Raw genomic sequence first — 19,967 nt, forward strand, 5'->3', positions numbered from 1 at the left:
TGCGCGGGACGTGATTGAGTTCTAGGCCGTCGAACTTGTCTTCGAGGTGGCGCACTGCATTGCAGTATGCCTCCATCTTCAGGTCGTGGTAACTAGACTCCTTCATTACTTGGTCGATGACACTTGAGAGTCACCGCGTACGTCGAGGCGTTTGACGCCGAGCTCGATGGCGATTCGGAGACCACTGAGGAGTGCCTCGTACTCCGCCATATTGTTAGACGCAGGGAAATGCAAGCGTATCACGTACCGCATGTGTTCCCCGAGGGGTGAGATGAAAAGGAGGCCGGCGCCGGCACCAGTTTTCATCACCGACCCATCGAAGTACATGGTCCAGCATTCGGCCTGGATCTGTGGTGGAGGTAGCTGAGTCTCCGTCCACTCAGCCACGAAGTCAGCCAAGATTTGGGACTTGATCACTTTGCGAGGGGCATTGGTGAGAGTTTCTCCCATCAGCTCCACAGACCATTTGGCAATTCTACCCTCGGCTTCCCGGTTACGGACTATCTCTCCCAAAGGGAAAGACGATACCACGGTGACGGGATGGGCTTCGAAAAAGTGGCGCAGCTTGCGTCGAGCCTAAACCACTGCGTAGAGCAGCTTCTGAATCTGCGGATAGCGTGTCTTAGTTTCAGACAACACCTCGCTGATGTATTACATCAGCCGTTGGACGGGCAGAGCATGGCCCTCCTCTTGTCTTTCAACAACGACCACCGCACTGACCACTTGGGTCATCGCAGCTACGTACAGGAAGAGGGGCTCGTCGTCCGTGGGTGGTGTGAGAATGGGGGCATGAGTGAGCGATGCCTTCAGCCTATCGAGGGCTTCTTGGGCTTCGGGGGTCCACGTGAAGCGCTCGGTTTTCCTCAAGAGTCGATACAGGGGTAAGCCTTTCTCGCCAAGACGCGAGATGAACTGGCTGAGGGACGCTAGGCATCCCATGACCCTCTGTACCCCCTTTAGGTCTCGGATCGGTCCCATCCGAGTGATGGCCGAGACTTTATCAGGGTTGGGTTCGATGCCCCGCTGGGAGATAATGAAACCCAAGAGCATGCCTCGAGGCACCCCGAACACGCACTTCTCGGGGTTGAGCTTTACACCTTTGGCCCGTAGGCAATCGAACGCGATCCTGAGATCGGCGACCAGGTTGTCCGCCTTCCTAGATTTTACAACGATATCGTCGACATATGCCTCTACGTTGCGCCCGAGATGGTCTCCGAAAACGTGGAGCATACACCGCTGATACATAGCTCCGGCGTTTCTGAGGCCAAAGGGCATCGTAACGTAGCAGTATATGCCGAAAGGTGTGATAAAAGAAGTCGCGAGCTGGTCGGACTCCTTCATCTTGATTGGATGGTAACCGGAGTAAGCATCAAGAAAGGATAAAAGTTCACATCCCGCAGTAGAATCTACGATTTGATCGATACGTGGCAAAGGAAAGGGAACCTTCGGACATGTTTTATTTAAACTAGTGTAATATACACACATCCTCCAGTTTCCACTCTTTTTCTTCACTAATACATGATTAGCTAGCCACTTGGGATGGAATACCTCCTTGATGAACCCGGCCGCCAGAAGTTTCTGCAACTCCTCGCCGATCGCCCGGCGCTTGAGCTTGTCAAAGCATCGCAGGCGCTGTTTCACCAGCTTGGAGTTGGGTCGGATATCAAGGGAGTGCTTGGCGACCTCCCTCAGTATGCCAGGCATGTCCGAGGGGCTCCACGCAAAGATGTCTGCGTTGGCGTGGAGAAAGTTGACGAGCACCACTTCCTATTTTCTGTCGAGGGGTGGCGCTGATCTGCAACGCCTTGTCGTCGAAACGATCCGGATCGAGGGGCACCTTCTTGATACCCTCGTCGGGCTCGAAGCTGCCCGCGTGTCGGTGCGTGGAGTCCAAGTCCTCGCTTGCCATTTTGTCGAGGGTGGCTGCAAGGGCCTCGTCCTCCGCCTGAGCCTCCGCGTGCTCAATGCATTCGACGTCGCACTCGTAGGCATGCACGAACGAAGAGCCGACGGTGATGACACCCTTCGGACCCGGCATCTTCAGCTTGAGGTAGGTGTAGTTGGGGATGGCCATGAACTTGGTGTAGCAGGGACGACCAAGAATGGCATGATAAGATCCTCGAAACCCGCCACCTCAAAGGTGAGTACCTCCCTGCGGAAGTTGGCTGCTGTGCCGAAGCAGACAGGCAGATCGATCTGGCCGAGGGGTTGGACGCGCTTCCCCGGTGCAACGCCATGAAATGGCGACTTGCTGGGGCGAAGCTTGTTTAGTCTAATCCCCATGAGCTCCAAGGTGTGAGCGTACATGATGTTTAGGCTGCTGCCTCCATCCATGAGCACCTTGGAGAAGCGAGTGTTGCCGATGATGGGGTTGACAACGAGTGGGTACCGTCCCGGGTGCGGGACGTAGTCGGGGTGGTCATCGCGGCCAAAGGAAATGGTGTCCTCCGACCAGTCGAGGTAGGATGGCGTGGCCTTGGTGACGGAGAAAACTTCTCGGCGCTCACGCTTGAGCTGCCGGGAGGTCATGTTTGTCGTTGGTCCTCCAAAGATGAAGAAGGCATTCTCCACTGGGGGGAACTCGTCGTCTCCACCTTTGTCGCCAGCATCCTTTTTCATGTCCTCGTCGCGATGCGCGATGCGATTGTAGTACTTCATTGCTCGAGGGTGTGGTTGACCGAGCCCTTGTGGTAAGGACACGGCTTCTTAAGCATGTCGTCGAACAGGCCACCACCGCCTCGAGGGGGGCCTCGAGGTCCTTTACGGTCCAGGGCGGCAGCGAAGGCCTCCTCGGAGTCCTCTGCCTGCCCCGATCTGCGCTGGTTCGGTGGGACCGACTTCTTTCCCTTCCTCCCCCGCTTCTGTTTCTTGCGGAAGTTGGGCTTGACGTTGCTGCCCTCCGCGGGCGCATCGTCCTTGCGCTTGCTCGGCTTGTCGTCGAAGATAGCACCAACAGCCTCCTCGTCGGCGGCGTAGTTGGTGGCATCATCGAACAACTCATTGGTGTTGGCAGGTCAACTTCTCGCAAGCTCGTGCACCAGGTTCCTGCACGTCGTAACCTCGAGGAAGGCGTTGATGACCTCGACGTGGGTATCGCTGGGGAGCTCGGTGCATTGCTTGGAGAAGCGCCGCACGTAGTCGCACAGGGACTCGTTGGGCTTCTGACGACACCCTTTGAGGTCCCAGGAGTTCCCAGGGCGCACGTATGTGCCCTGGAAGTTGCCCACGAAGATCTTGACTAAGTCGGCCCAGTTGTGAATCTGGTCCGCGGGCAAGTGCTCGAGCCACGTTCGTGTGGCATCAGCAAGGTGAAGAGGAAGGTTGCAGATGATGACGCGTCTTCCGTCGCACCGCCTAGCTGGCACGCTAGGCGGTAATCATTGAGCCAGACTGCAGGATCGGTCTCGCCCGAGTACTTGACGAGGGTGGTGGGTTGTCGAAAGCGCGGGGGAAAGGAAGCGGTTCGAATCTCCCGGCTAAACACCCGGGTGCCCGGAGGCTCCGGGGACTCACCCCAGTCGTGCTCGGGGTCGAAGCGTCCACCACGTTGAGGGGTGTACTTTCTGCCGCCGACGATGTAGCGGGCATCGCCGTCTTCGGCGTGCCCGCACGTGTCGAGGAGCCGTTCCCTCGCGGGAGGCCTCCCAATGCGGTCGTGCACCGAAGGTGCCTTCGCACCGGGCGCTATGGCTGCCTTGCCCTTCCCTGCTGGTGGAGTGTGCACAGAAGCCTCATGGTCCTGGCGTGCGGTCCCACCGGGCTACTCCGGGGCTTTCGAGCGTATACGAGACGCAGAACTCTCGGCTTGCTGCACGGCAGCTTACTCGATGAGCGCCTGTGCCTCGCGGCGCAGGTTGCAACCCGAACGAGTCGATGGCTCAGGCATGGCTTGGAGTAGGTAGGCCGCAACGACGAGTTTCTCGCCGGCCGTCTTCAGTTCCGGAGGTTTGTCGACGTTGTCATCGGCCCGGATGCGCTCCCGGGCAACGCGCGCCGCCGCCTGGGCATGTGCACCACGTGCGGAGCGCTGCTGCTCGAGCGCGGTGCGCAGCTCTTGGGTCTGCCGACGCTGCTCGTCGAGCTTGGCTTGGAGCTCTTTGAGTTGCGCCAGCTGGGCTTGCCGCGCCGCCGAGCTTGACGAAGAAGAAGGGGCTGCAGGCAGCACCACCGGTTGGTTCGCCTGTGGGTCCGCCCCGCCGTCCCCGTCATCGCCCAGGGCGTTGTCGTTTTGCTCGTCCGCAAGATCTGCCATGAAGCACTCCCGGGCGGGATCATAATCCCCCTCGCTGGAGTCCTCAGAGCAAGTGAGGCAATAGGCCGTCGCGAGTTGGAACGAGCGGAATGCGTCGGGGTCGCGGACCCCGGAGTAGTCCTCGGCCTCCTCGTCCGTGAAGTTGTTCATGAAGAAGTTGACGTCGTCGGCGATCGAGCTTGCCGTCTCGGGGTAGGATTCGTCGGGGGACGACGCGATGAGGTTGCGGATCGACCCGGTAGATCCTCATACTCGGTGAAGTTAGAACTGGTCGAAGAAGCGTAAGTCGCAGTATTGCGCATCCCGAAGGGAAAGGGCGATGGCGAGGTCGAGCCCAACTGGGAGGCACTCGTACTGCGGTAGATGATGGTGCCAGCGCAGACGATGCCGAGGCACGTGATGACGATGCGGTGGCCCCGTTGGCCGCGATGCTGAGTTGCGACATGCCAGCCTCAACCCACGCGGGGGAGCTGGGACATGACGCACGGTGCCACTCCGCGCGTGCTTGTCGCGAACGCTGGCCCGAGCGCCTGTTGCGCTGGGCTAGTGAAGTCGAAGGGACAGGGTTGTGGCTGGGTGAGAGGAGCTGCATGAGGTAACCATTGCCGGTGGCTCTGAACTCGAGACTCCCGAACCAGATCACGAACCCCGCTGGGAGCGGATCCGAAATGCCCATGGGGTATGGGTTGGATCTGCCCGCCATCCCTGGAGATTAAATGGGAACAAGAGAGAAAATGTCACGCAGCGAGCCCCTACCTGGCGCGCCAACTGTCGGTGTCCTGATCCGGGGGTCCGGATCCCAACTAGTAAATGTCGCGTGTTTCCTCGTCCCAGATGTTGATGCAAGAGGCAACACAGTAACGCACAGGTTTATCCTGGTACCGGCCACGGGGCCGTACGTCCAGCAAACGGGGTGTGCGAGTGCACTGTATTATCTTGCACCCGGAGTGCTTGTAGTAGGGGGTACAAGTGGGGCGAGAGAGGGAGGGAAGCTCCCAGGTCTCTGCTAGAAGAGGAGTTTGAGCGTGGCGAATAACGATGTCGGAAGCTAGGAGCAGGTGCGTGTGCTTTGAGCGGTAGATGTCTAGAGAGTCGACCGACCTTTTTAAAGGATGCCCGCCTCCTCCTTTTATAGACACAAGGAGGGGCGGGATACATGAGTAGGGGAACACGGAAGTCGCCGTCTTCCCCCGAATTGTGGGGGTACAGTGGTCAAACACTGTAGAAAGTACAATATGGGGCATGGAGTTGGGCGTGGCGATCGTCCTGGCCATCGTCCTTGGTCTCGCGGAGATCGCGTCGGTGTCCTGCCAACCCCTGTAGGCGGAGTGGTCGTCGCTGTAGGGTGTACAATTTTCCAGATGTGGCGTTCCGTGGGCCCTGCGGGTCAGGATCTTGCGTACTCCAGCGGCGGCGGGGCACGCGGCGGTCCCGGACCCCCTGGACGGAGTGTTGTCGTGCACACTAGGAGGTCTGGGAGACACGTGGAGGTCCCGGACCCCTCGAGGGGGGAGGTCCGGGCTCCTGTCTGCGAGTGATGGGCGTCCCTCTCCGAGGGGCTCGTGGCGACACCGGACCCCCTCCCAAGCAGGAGGTGGTCCGGGGCCATACATATGATGAGGTAGAGTCCGGTCGGCCGGAGATGGCAGAATAGTGCGGGGAGCAGTGCCGGGCATGCTCCGTCCTGCGTCGCAGGTCCCATAGTATCGCCACAGCGCCCGGGATGGCGGAGCAGTGACCGGAGTTGGCAGATGGGACTCCGGTCACAGCCATCGTGGGAAATGGCGGTCTGACACCGTCTATCCTGAGCACTGTGGAGGAGTGGTTGGCACTTAAAGCCTCCGTACGACGGGCGGGTGAGCTGCAGGGCTGTTTGTCCCTTGCGCCGAGGGGTGGCCTCGAGCGAAGCGGAGATGAGTCGCCCGCTCGAGGGTAGGTTCGCTACCCTCGAGCGAGGCGGAGATGATTCGCCCGCTCGAGGGTAGGTTCGCTACCCTCAAGCGTGGCGGAGATGATTCGCCCGCTCGAGGGTAGGTTCGCTACCCTCGAGCGAGGCGGAAATGTGGGGCGCAGTCGAGGGGTCTCGACAGGAACCCTCGAGCGAGGCAGAAACCACCCCGCGGTCCGAGGGGAGCGTGGATGGGCCGCACCGTGTCGGTGGGCCTAGTATTTGGGCTTCTTTGAGTCCTTTCCTTTCTTCTAGATCGGAGGGAGGCTGTGGGCCTTTGTGGCCCCAGTTGCCTTAGCAGGTGCTTGCGTTTTAAAGCGATCTTAGTACCCCGATTAGGGCATCCCTAATCGTGGTACCCGACACTTATCCTCCTATCTGGAGCCTATAAATAGCACGGACCGGTCCCTATCACCGGCCATCCACCGCCGCACCTCCTTCTTCTACTCCAGCGACCTTTGTCCGCCGCCAACCCACCACCGCATACCTCCTCCGACCATCCTAACCCCTTAGTTACCTTCGCCGTGACCCCATGAAGCTATTCTCCCACTTCACGCCATCGATCCCTTGCCGGAGCACCCTCGTCGCCGTTCTTCCCCGCCGCCGAGCTCTGCGCCATCGCCGACGAGCTTCCTCCGGTCATCCCGCGCCTCCTCCGACCCATCTATCAAAGATCACCCCGTTAGCAGACGGAACGTGCGAGTTTATTCAGGAACCAGACGTGGATATTTCTAAAGCTCAGGCTAATATTGTTGAACTAACTGAAGCTCCGAACTTTGATTCGGAAGAATCAAAGTCTACTGACCCCATAGACACCAATACAGGCAAGACCCGATGCATAATCCTATTATTTCTGAATTATACAATTCAGTACTGTTTACTTGTGCATTTAAGTTATTGGAGTTGAATGAAAACTTAGATGCATAATTCTATGTACCTATTGACTGAACACTAGAACTGAGTCCGTTTAGATGCTTTGCTAATAGGACCAGTAAAAGTCGAGTGATTGTCTGTCACTCGCGAGATTTATAGGAGTTGATTGTTTACTTTCTTGCAATCACTATAAGGACCATGGACGGATTTGGTTACAAGCTTCAGAATGGAAATCCGTCTATGTTGATAAATTACTAAGGCCGCAGTGTGTAGTAGCGGTGGTTATGCATTTGAAAGTACTAGCCACGTGCCGTAAATATGGTACGCGGTAAGCCTAGTAACTGATCGGCCCGGCAAGTGGACATACCTTCCACTCTCTCTTAGGGCACACGCAATGGTGTAAAAAAGTAGGCAATAGGCAATAAATTCAGTCCTATGACTAGATAGTAAACATTGTGAAAGCAGGTAGTAACTGCTATCGTGTTGTAAGCTTATGGCCTGGTAGTAAGAATAGAAAATGATTAAATTTTTCTCAGTCCTCCATTTCTCTCTCCAAGACAAGAGCAACTACTGTTGGCGCGATCAACATACAGGGAAGAAAGCAATTTTTCATTCGTCATATGTCCAGCTTCACAAAGACCTATTGCCTAGACCTGCTCCTTATTACCTGCTCGGTCAAGATACATTGCGCTTGCCCTTAGAGATAGGAAGTTTTTGTTAAATGATGTTGCAACACCGCGACTACAAAGATGCGGTGGTTCTCTGTAGTCGGGGAAGTGGCCCTGATCCATGAACCGGAATGAGAATTAAATGGTTGCTTGGGAGTGACTCAACAGTACTCCAAGTGTGTGTGCTAGGTTGATCCTTGCAAGGTTGGAAATCGATTCAGAATCGTCCGCTTCTCACGAAGATTGAGACTGCTTAATCCCTTTACTACATAGAGTAAGAAAAGGAACAAGATTGATTCTTAATATGGTTGAATGGAAATAATTCTTCTACCATGTTTGAATAGATAGATGCACACCTAAAATGGTTAATACACCTAGAATTTAAAAGCTAAAATTTAAAATTAAGGACATACTCTTTGTGACTTTTCAGCAAAAGAAAACCCAGAACCTTTCTAAGCTTAGCATGTCTAGATGAAGGGTTACTCTGTACCCTTAGTCGGATCAGTCTTGCTGAGTATTAGTATACTCAATTTTGTTGGTGACTCTGATTTCAGGAATGACTTTGGAAGATCCCAACACTAGTCTAACTTGGCCTAGTATTTTACCTTCTGGCTGGTCTATGGAATGGGAACCAACTACGACCAGCAATGACTTGGAAGAATAATGCCATACTCGGGCTTACTATGGCATCTACCCTACGTTTGTATAAAGTTTTGTTTAAATTTCCGTTGTAGAACTACTAAAGTAAGCATAGCTTACTTTTATTTCTTACCTTTTGAATAAACTTGTAAAAACTAAATTTCTTGTTTTCGAGCTTCAAAACTCTGTTGTAAGTTACACTTCTTATCTATGTGATGTAAAATATTGTGAAATGTTGTATCTCCAACTCGCCTCCGTGCGGGACATATATTTGTGTTTTCGATCGGATATTCAGTGGTTATATGGAAATGTTACCCGACAGACCAAGGATTATACCGATTAAAGTGCGCTTAGATGTTTAGTGCACTTAATCTAGTGTAATTCAGGGTGGTTGTGCCACAAACCATGAACCCTGGAGCACGAGCACGATCAGATCATCAGGCTGCTTGCCATACCCACACCGATCATGCTACGGACTTGCAGTAACATTTCTGTCATCAGTTAAGCTATCGAAGCTGAACTGAGGGTCTGTTTAGTTCGTTTTACCTGTAAACGCAAAAAAATTTTGCGTGGGAATCTTGCCAATTTAAAGTACTAAATGAAGTCCATTTAAAAAACTTTTTGCACAGATGGGTTATAAATCGCGAGACGAATCTAATGATGCTAATTAATCCATGATTAATCAATAATTAGCGGATGGTTACTGTAGCATCACTGTTGCAAATCATGGATTAAGTAGGCTCATTAGATTCGTCTCGCGATTTACAGCCCAACCATGCTAAAAGTTTTGTAAATAGACTTTATTTAGTATTTCAAATTAGCAAGATTCCTTTTTACTTTAATGCGTTTACGGCTTTTTTGCGTTTACGGGGTGGGAACTAAGTATGGCCAATGAAGAACTTTCAGAAGCACCCGGCAAATGATTGCGCAATCATGGACGTACGATTGATTGCTGCCGTGCCACGCGGGACAGATCAATTAATTACTGATCGAACCGGCGGCACCTTTCGGCGGGGACAGACGGAAGCGACTTTAGTACTTTTCGTAAAAAAGTCACATCGGACACTGTAGCACATTGTAGTACTTTTCGTTTGTTTGTGGTAAATATTGTCCTACCATGACCTAACTAGGCTCAAAAGATTCATTTCGCAACGTACATCAAAACTATGCAATTAGTTTTTTTATTTACCTACATTTAATACTTCATGCATGAGTCATTTGCTATATTTAATGTTTCGATGTGATTTTGATGTGATGGAAAATTTGGAAAGTTTGGAGGAATGGGAGGAAACTAAACACAGCCTAGCTGGTAGCTGCGGTGTGCTTGTCGTGCAATTGTTCGCCGGGCGTAAGGATGGATCTAGACATCCGAATTCATAGAACAAATTTGATATTTTAAAATAGATATGCTTAAAATTTTATGCTAATCTTTTTTATATTATCAAGCATATTATTACACATAAGAATAAAATTTTGTATAGATTTTTTATGTATTATTTGCTCCCTACAATTAAAAAGGTGAAAAAAGATTCGAATCCGTATCCGATATGTATTCGAATTTTTATATCTATTATTTGAGAATATATATGATAAATTTGAGGTTTAGTTTTTATGAATCTTTATAAGATCAATGTTAAATACAAGACTATGAATTTACATAGTAAATTCTATATCTTATTTGTCCATAATCGAAAAAAATGATCAAAAATCTGACATTCGAATAAACATCCGAATCCATCCTTATCGGGGCGGCACGCCGCTCCCCTGCAGCAGTGCGAATCACGCTACGGTGAAACCGAGAAGTGACGCTAGCACTGGCATGGGCGTCGCACACCACGCACGGTTCGGTCGGCAAGCATGCGTTTCGGTGCCGGAGACTCGTCGGTCTTGCCAAGAATTCGGCACGGGTTCAGGGGCCGTTTAGTTCCCTGGGTGAAAATTTTTGGATGTCAAATCGACTGTTTGACCAGATGTCGGGAGGGTTTTTCGGACACTAATTAAAAACTAATTTCAGAACTCACTTGGAAACCGCGAGACGAATCTTTTGAGGCCTTTGACCGCATCATTAGAACATGTGAGTTACTGCAGCACTTATGGCTAATCATGCAATAATTAGGCTTAAAAGATTCGTCTCGTCGTGTACATCCAAACTGTGTAATTAGTTTTGTTATTTAATTACATTTAGTGCTTCATACATGTGTTTAAAGGGGAGGTGAAAATTTTTGGGAACTAAACGGCCCCTCAATGGAAAGGACGACTGGAAACTGGATCTGGCAGTGCCCCCTGTTTAGATTCCAAAATTTTACTCCAAAAAACATCACATCGAATATTTGAATACATGCATAGACGAATAGATTGTAAATCGCGAGACGAATCTAATGAGTCTACTTAATCCATGATTTGCAACACTGATGCTACAGTAACCATCAGATAATCATGAATTGATTAGGCTTATTAGATACGTTTCGCGATTTACAACTCATCCGTACAAAAAAATTTAAAAATAGACTTTATTTAGTGCTTTGAAATAGTAAGATTCTCTTTAAAAAATTTACGCCAAAAAAATCTAAACACACTGCACCACATACTGACATAATTACTCCCAGCCCCAAGTACAGTACTAGTGGCCAATTCTTTTGACTGGACTTCTTCTCATGACTAGTAGATTTCAATCGACCCGGTTGGGGGACTGACAGTCCCGTGGATTAGACGATTAGTTGTGGTTGTGGATTCTACTAAGGGAGGGGCGAAATGTCAGGGACAGTCCTACCTAGCTCCTGTTGACCGGAGTAACGATTTTAACGCTAGCGTCTGCAGATGTTCTTCGGCGGCCACGCAAGAGAGGGGAGAAAAAGTTGTCCAAAGATGCTAGCTTGAAGCAGCCGTAGACTTGCTTGTTGTGATCTGCAAATGGGCACGAGTTAAGCTAAACCCGATTCCCTTTTCTGTGCATGCACCTGCATTTACGACTCCGAGGAAGGCAAGAATATAGCGTTTGTTCTGGCCAAATGCCGTGCTCTTTCTTTAATCTTTCTACATCAGACAAAGTTACATCAACGATGCCAAAAGAGAGACCCCCTCCCGTTTCATTAAAAAAAAGCAAAAAGAAAGAACAAATCAGAAGGCTCGTAAATCTAAATCCAAGTATCATTCGTCATCAGGCGGCAAAATTACAACATCACCTTACCTCTGCTCTTTACTATAGAAAAAAAAATTCTGCCACTGTAAATCGATCAAAATAATGCAACATGCACACCGAAATGCTTTACGGTTTAGCAGTTTGATCCTATAGAAGGCTAGAACGCCACCGCATTTCTTCATAGCTCTTCTCCCGGACCCGGTCTTGGTTTGTAGTTGCACCGCAAGACCGAGATCGCAAGAACCTCCACAAAACTCTACGAACGGCGCGGCTCATCGCCGTCCCAAATTAAAGCGACGGCGCGCGGCAGCGTTGGCCGGTATGTCGATGGGAGACGACGCGGCCGGCCTCCGCCGGTCGCGCCTAGCGGCGGCAGGATTATTATTCACATGCCGGCCGGCCAGACCCAGACTGGAACCGCCGGCGGGTAACGGCAGCAGCAAACCTCCGCCGCCGCGCGGCACGATGCTCATCGTGTCCGGCCACAGCACGTCCGCCTCCTGCCACTCCTCCTCGTCCGCGTCGGGGCTCGCGGCGGCCGACGACGACGGGCCGGCGCCGGGGAGGAAGCGTCGCCCCTGGAAACGCCAGGGGCGCCCAAACTCCGGCGCGACGCTGGATGCCGAGCTCGCCGTCGCGGCCCCGTACGGCTCCTCCATGACCACGTCCGTGGCCGCGAAGGGCGCCAGCTCGTCCTCCGTGTCGGGCCACAGGACGTCCGCTTCTTGGAACTCGTCCACGGCGTCCATTTCCTCGCTTCGCCAGCGGCCTCGGCGATCGGCGGACGAGGCAGGGGCCGCGCGCCTGACCACGTTTTATATTCGTGTCCAGCCCGCGGGCGCGCACCGCGTCGCCGCGGGTTGCGCCATTTTGCTTGCGGCGCCAAGTGACGTAGGGGTCACTCCTCCCCCCCGGTCCGGATCTCGGAATCTTGGCGAGATAGCAACTCATGTGACGGGAGGATGGGATGGGGGATACTTCGCTGGCGCTCAACTGAGATTGCCGGAATGGCAACCAAGCGGGCGCCGGCATGGTCGCCGGCTCGACGCCAAGGAGGAGGATATCTCGGCAAAGGCGTCGTCTCGTCAGAAATCTGCTAGTGGTCCTGAACCCTTTTGAGATGGCACAACGTCTTGCTCGGCTCCGTCTGGAACGCCCGATCCGAGTGCACGGGCCAGGAAGCCTTTTCTTGTTGTGTGCACGCATCGGGTTAGGCGTTGTGGGGGTGGAAATGAGATTCGAGGCAGCTTGAACGCCGTTTGTTTTGTCTCGAGATAAAACTCAACTGTTGTAACCGTCTTGGTGGCTCTATGCGGACCTTCCACACGCAACTAGCTAGCGCACCTTACGCGGGCCACAAGAACTAGAAAACTCGTGAAAGGCTCGTCACACATCTTATTCGGCCCGCGCAGTGCGGCCGCGTCCACGCGCCGGGCCCGCAGCTCGTTCACGGGCCTCGCGACGATGCTCGTGCTCGCAGAACCTTCGATGCGGCCCAAAGGGCCTTCAGTTCGTCCGGCTCCGGCGCCCACACGGCCACACCTCACTGCACACCGAATGCCATTTCGTTCTCGCCGTCTCGCCACACCAGTTCAACAGAGGGAGCTCGTCGTGATGGTGCGCACTCGCGGCGCGGGTATCTATCACCGCGGCGGCGGCGGCGGCCAGGGGCATCGCTGGGCGTGGATCCGCGGCGTCACGCACTCACGTGGGGACGCACCATGCATGGGCGCACGGGCACGGCCGCGGAGGGCGCTCGCTCCCCGTACCCGCTGTCCGCGCGCGCGGCGATGGAGCTTTTGGAAGCCGCGGCTCCCGGCCGGCCCTGACGCCTGACGGAGTGACCGGACGTGCTACGCGCACGCGCCAGCAACACTACTGGTGGACTCGCGCGCTTGTTCGCCCACCGGCACAGCATCGCACGACCCCAACTAACTCTGGTTTGTGACTTGCTATAGTACCACCTGTGTAGAGATATGTATTAGGTTCGGACTTCTATGCTGTATGTTCGAGTCCTATTCTTGTATTGTCTTCTACTAGGAGATGGTCTTGTATCTGTATGTGCCTAGGACATATTCCAGGCTATATAATGAACATCATGGCTACCCTCAGGGGTAAGTCGTTCTGCCTAATTCTACATGGTATAAGAGCCAATCCTCCACAAAGAACATCTAGTTGCACATTGCAACTTTTTCGTCGTCGACGCTCATGGCTTCGACGAGTTCCTCGATGGCTTGAACAATCCTCAACATCCCCGTTTCGGAGAAGCTCAACCGAGGCAATTTTCTTGTGTGGCGAGCACAAGTCTTGCCCGCTGTTCACGGGTCACGCCTGATGGGAATTCTAGATGGATCCCTTGTGCAGCCTTCCCCCTTAATCCATGTCAAGAAGGCGGATCAATCTGAAGAAGAAGTTGAAAATCCAGCACATATCACCTGGATTGCTCAAGATCAGCAACTTCTTGCCTATCTCCTCTCCTCCATGACCTCGGAAATATTGGTTCAAGTCTCTTCTCATGAACATGCTGCACAGCTGTGGACGGCCGTTAACGAGATGTTCGCGTCTCAGTCACGTTCCAAGCTTTTGCAGCTTCGTTCTCAGTTATCTCGGGAGAAGAAGGGAGATGCATCTGCTGCAGCCTACTACAGCAAGATGAAGGGCATCGCCGATGAGATGACGGCTGCTGGCAAGAAGATAGAAGATGATGATCTCATTGGATACATCTTGAACGGATTAGATTCAGAATATAATCCGTTTGTCTCTTCAATATCCATCAAGGACACCTTGACACTCAGCGATGTCTATGCACAATTATTGTCCTATGAGGCTCGGCTAGTTCAGCAACGCACAGAGGAGTTTCGGTCGTACTCTTCTGCCAGCACTACGTCACGAGGCCGTGGCCGGGGCAATTTTCGAGGACGTGGTCCTGGCTCAGGATCAGGCTGTGGCTACAACTCCAATTCCTCAAATAATTCAAATACTCGCACCTCTAGTACTGAAGATCAAGATGAAGGGCCGCTCTGCCAGCTCTGTGAGAGATATGGGCACACAGTTCATGATTGTTGGTATAGGTTCAACAAAAAGTATGTTCCCCCACGGGATGGAGGTGCCAAACCAATTAGACAAGGGCCACAAAAGTCCACATCATCTGCTGTTCCGTATTATGGAGTTGATACTAACTGGTACTTCGACTCCGGATCTACTGATCATATCACCAATGATCTAGAGAAGCTCACCACACGTGAACGGTACTCAGGCAAGGACCAGATACACACTGCCAACGGCAAAGGTATGCGCCTCACCCACATTGGTAAATCTGTTTTTCATAACCCCACTCGTGATTTCTCTTTCAACAACATCCTCCACATTCCTGATTCACAAAAGAATTTGCTATCAGTTCATCAATTTACATAGGATAATGATGTTTTTCTTGAATTTCACCCCTCTTTCTTTTGTGTTAAGGACCTGGCCACGAAGAAACTTCTTCTTCAAGGTAGATGTCGTGATGGCCTTTACCCTTTGCCACCTACATCTCAAGTTCATCATGTTTCAGCTCCAACAGCTTCTAGGTGGCACTATAGATTAGGTCATCCTTCCTCTACCATAGTTGATCGAGTTATCAAAGATAACAAGTTGTCCTTTCGTCGTGAGTCTCATGACTCCATCTGTGATGCGTGTCAAAGGGCTAAAAGCCACCAACTACCCTACCCTAGGTCTACTAGTGTCTCGTCGTTTCCATTGCAACTGATTTTCTCAGATGTATGGGGCCCTGCTCCACAGTCCGTTGGCCACTATCAATACTATGTAAGCTTTATTGATGATTTTAGTAAGTTTACATGGATATTTCTTCTGAAAAAATGTTCTGATGTGTTCATTCAGTTCCAACAACTTGTAGAGCGACGTTTTAATTGCAAAATTTTAACTATGCAAACTGATTGGGGTGGAGAATACCAACGTCTCAATACCTTCCTCAATGAAATTGGCATCACACATCATGTATCTTGTCCTCATACTCATCAACAAAATGGCTCAGCTGAGCGTAAACATAGACATATTGTTGAGGTTGGCCTTTCTCTTTTAGCCCAAGCTTCCATGCCTCTTAAATTTTGGGATGAAGCCTTCCTGACTGCCACCTATCTCATAAATCGCATCCCTAGTCGCATTCTTGATTTTCCACACCCTTACATCATTTGTTTCAAGAACAACCAAATTATTCCTTTCTCCATGTGTTTGGTTGTGCATGTTGGCCAAACCTTCGCCCTTACAATAAACACAAAATTGAATTTCGATCAAAACAATGTGTCTTTATTGGGTATAGCAACCTTCGTAAAGGGTATAAATGTTTAGATATTTCCAGTGGCAGGGTCTACATTTCTCGTGATGTTGTCTTTGACAAGAATGTGTTTCCCTTTGAAAAACTTCATCCCAATGTTGGTAATCGCCTACGACAAGAAATTCTTCTTTTGCATCCATCCTTGCATTCTTATGACGATGGGGCTGTGAATTCAGATCTTACTAATGTGCCTGATGCTGTACTAGAGTCTTGTGAGTTACCTTCTATTTCAGATTCAGCTGTTGTGCGTCAATCGCTAGCAGTCTTGATGTTTCCGTCCCTGCCGGAGTCCGACATGCGGACCTTCCCTTCTGGGCTTCATGAGAACAACACGCTGATTGGTGATGATTCTGGCACTGATTTCTTAGTTGATTCAGTGACAGCGACTGGAGAGTTGATCGGCGATGCAGTTCCTGTGGTGGCGGGCTCAACACCTCCGTGTGCACATGGTGCGACCAACACTGACTCGCCAACTGTTCCACCTAAATCTGACCTGCCTGCTCCGTTTGATGTTCCGGGGTCTTCAGCGGACTCTTCTACAACACCTGGTGGTTCCCAAGGGTCTAATACATTAGCCCTAGGTTCTTCTGTGCCAGTCTGTTGCTCAGGGCAGTCCTCGGCGTATTCCGCCGCCGCCTCCTGGTCCTCCTCGTCCAGTTAATGGACCGGTGCGTATATTGCCAAATCGTCCTCGTACAAGGTTGCAGGACAATATTCGTAAGCCTAAGTCTTATACATATAGGACTGTGCGCTATGGTTTGCTTGCCCAAGTCAAGGAACCTTCCTCCCTTACTGAAGCACTTGATGATAAAAATTGGCGGTCTGCTATGGATGCTGAGTACTCTGCTCTGCTGTGTAATAACACTTGGCATCTTGTTCCTTCTGCCCCGGGTCAAAATTTAATTGATTGCAAATGGGTGTATAAAATAAAGCAGCGTTCGGATGGCAGTATTGATAGATACAAAGCTCGCCTTGTTGCAAAAGGTTTCAAGCAAAGGTATGGCATTAATTATGAAGATACTTTTAGCCCAGTTGTGAAAGCGGCAACTATTCGCCTTGTTCTATCTTTGGCTGTATCTCAAAATTGGGGCATTCGACAACTTTTTAGATTAAGGAATAAAATCCCAGCCTCTATATCCACAAGTGGATATATACGACCAAAGGTTACACGACACGAGAGTACTTAGACTCTAAACCTCACACCAAGGTAAATCAAGAAACAAGAAGAAAAATACACTAACAAAAAGAAAAAGGAAGACTAAACTTCAATCTTCTTCTCCGTCCATGCTCCAATCAAACCTCGAACCGCTCACCAAACTGCTCCTCCACAGTTGAAGTCGATCACTTGATTTCCAAGGCGACGCCTCCAAGAAGTATACGACGTCGAAGCCGCCGTCGCCGCCCCTCCGGTCAGCCAGAGAAAGGTTTTCACCTGGAAAATCAAAGACCAAGCAGGGAGCCCCTCAACCAACGCCTCCACGGAGGTTCACGACATCCGAAGACACCGCCGTTGCTGACCCTGACACCAGCGCCGGGAGAGACTTTCGCCCGAAGCTCCGCCCAATGCTGGCCCGTCGACAAAGAACACGATGAACCACAACTCTGGCCTCAGTCGCCGGTAGCGTGAGGGACGAGCACTTAGGCTCCCCTCAACCTGATCGCCGACGAATGACACGAGAGTCGTGACACCCTGCTCAGCTCACCGGCGCACCGGTACAGACTGGTGAGGCCCACCTCTTCACACGGGGACGTCGAGGATGAAAGCAACCCGCAGCAGCCACCAGCCGCCACCGCCACCGTGCTGCCCGCCGGCGGATCTCTGCTACACTTAGGCCTCGGGATAAATCCGCACGCTGGAACGCGAAGCCGGTCGAAGCCACCGTCTCCCACATGCCACCTCCGAACTCCCTCCGGGAACGATCACCGGAGTCCAAATCAGAATGTGTTCTTGCATGGTATTCTGGAGGAGGATGTTTACATGATGTAAGCATCTAGGCCCTCAAGGTATGTTTCGGTGATTAATGACAACCATTATTGTGACTAATGAGTTTGTGCAGCTTAATAGATCATTATCGCTCATTTGGTCATATGTCAAAAGAGGCCCCTCAATTTCTTTATTCAAAAAGGCGATCTCGGTATTCAACTCTTATATATGTCAAGACTAAGGATCTTTCTAGTCCTAAGTGTCATAAGGTTGAGAAGGACACTTAGGTTAGTATAGGTTTTATAGTTTTGTAGTGATCGCACTATTAAGAGGGGTTAAGGCTAAGTAACTTGAGCGTGGACATGGTCATTTGAAAATGGATGCACACAATGGTCACTCAGGTTTCTAGAAGTTCAAATAAGTGGTTCTCAAACTATATCTCAAGAATATTTGGATTTCATTCAAAGACTCAAATCAGAAAAGACAAAATCAGAAAAAGTCTATACACCGGTTTAACCGACGACCTCAATTTTCTATACGTCGGTTAAACGAAGTCAGCAGAGTCTGGACAAGTCAATACACCGGTTAAACCGACGTGTTTGAATTTAACGTCGGTGCATTAGTCCAGAGTTGGTTTTTCTAGGGTATTTCAAGTTCTATACACCGGTTAAACCGACGATGTTTGAAATGGGACGTCGGTGCAATTGGCCAGTGAGATGGTTTTTCCAAGGACTTCAGAAGTTGTACTCACCGGTTAAACCGACGATAGGTTTGAGTTAACGTCGGTGCAGTTGTCCAGAGACTTGGTTTTTCAGTTGATCAGTGGACAACTACACTCACCGGTTAAACCGATGATACGTCGGTTAATCTGCCCAAGTCATAACGGCTAGTTTTCAGAAGGGGCAGTTTACATTCACCGGTTAAACCGACGATGACTGTTGGAGGGACATCGGATTAACCGGCGCTACGCAGTTTTCTGGCAGCTTTTGTCCAACGGCTCTATTCGTGTGAGCTGCCTATATATACCCCTCCAATGCGTCATTTTGCTACTCTTGACACCAGGCAACATCCAAACACTTATACTATAGTCAAGAGCCACCTTGAGCTTCATCATTCACATACTTGTGCATTCAATCAATCAACAAGCAAGATTAAGGACTTGAGTAGAAAGAAGCTTGTGTGCATCCGTTCTTGGTGATCGGTTCTTGCTCAAGTGAAGGCCTTAGCTTGTTACTCTTGGTGATTGGCATCACCTAGGCGATCTTGGTGATCGAGGTGTTTCTCGCGGAGCTTGCCAAGGATTGTGGGAGCCCGGAGAAGAAGATTGTACGTGGCTTGATCTCCACCACGTCGGGATGGTGAACGGAGACTCTTAGTGAGCGCCCTCGTCTCGGTGACTTGGGAGGTGACAAGACTCTTTGTGAGTGTCACAACGTGGATTAGGGGTGTGTGCCAACACATCGATACCACGGGAAAAAATCCGGTTGTCTCTTGTCCACTCTCTTTATTCAAGCATTTTCTTTCATGCAATTTATTCATGTGCTTGACTTAGAGATCATAACTTAGCTCTACCTTGCTAAGCTTTACTTTGCTTTATCTCTCTTAGCTTGTGTAGGTAGCTTAGTTATTCGGTTGGTGAATTGGTGCCTTACTAGCATTGCATAGGTTAAGGTTGTTTTACTTTGTTTTAGAAATTGAAAAAGGCCCAATTCACCCCCCCCCCTCTTGGTCCATCGATCCTTACACATGAAGCAGGCACCTGGGTATACAAGTTCAAGCTTTCCCAATGATGTGTGTAAGCTTGATAAATCTTTATATGGTCTTAAGCAAGCACCCCGTGCTTGGTATTCTCGTTTGAGCAACAAGTTGCATGAACTTGGCTTTCACATTTCCAAGGCTGATACGTCTTTGTTCTTCTTCAATCAAGGAGGTATTACTATTTATTTTTTTAGTCTATGTGGATGACATCATTGTTGTTAGTTCGGATGCTGCGGCTGTTGACAAATTACTGGATAAGCTCCGTTCTGATTTTGCTCTCAAGGATCTTGGGTCGCTCAATTATTTTCTTGGCATAAAAGTTTCGACTTTATCTTCTGGGCTCCTGTTAACCCAACGCAAGTATGCGCAGGAATTAATTCTTAAAGCTGGCCTTAAAGATTGCAAAGCTACTCCTACTCCATTATCTATATCA

The 19,967-nt window shown here is 50.7% G+C and overlaps 1 non-coding gene across 1 annotated transcript; it reads left to right on the top strand.

Annotated features, from left to right (window-relative positions):
• The first annotated feature begins 14,210 nt into the window (after positions 1-14,210).
• LOC120677096 lies at positions 14,211-14,343 on the top strand. The gene has a single exon (XR_005676160.1). It is a non-coding gene; the product is annotated as a small nucleolar RNA Z247 (small nucleolar RNA).
• Positions 14,344-19,967: the final 5,624 nt, after the last annotated feature.

Source organism: Panicum virgatum, chromosome 5N (genome assembly GCF_016808335.1).
Source record: "Panicum virgatum strain AP13 chromosome 5N, P.virgatum_v5, whole genome shotgun sequence".
Classification (NCBI taxonomy): Eukaryota; Viridiplantae; Streptophyta; class Magnoliopsida; order Poales; family Poaceae; genus Panicum; species Panicum virgatum.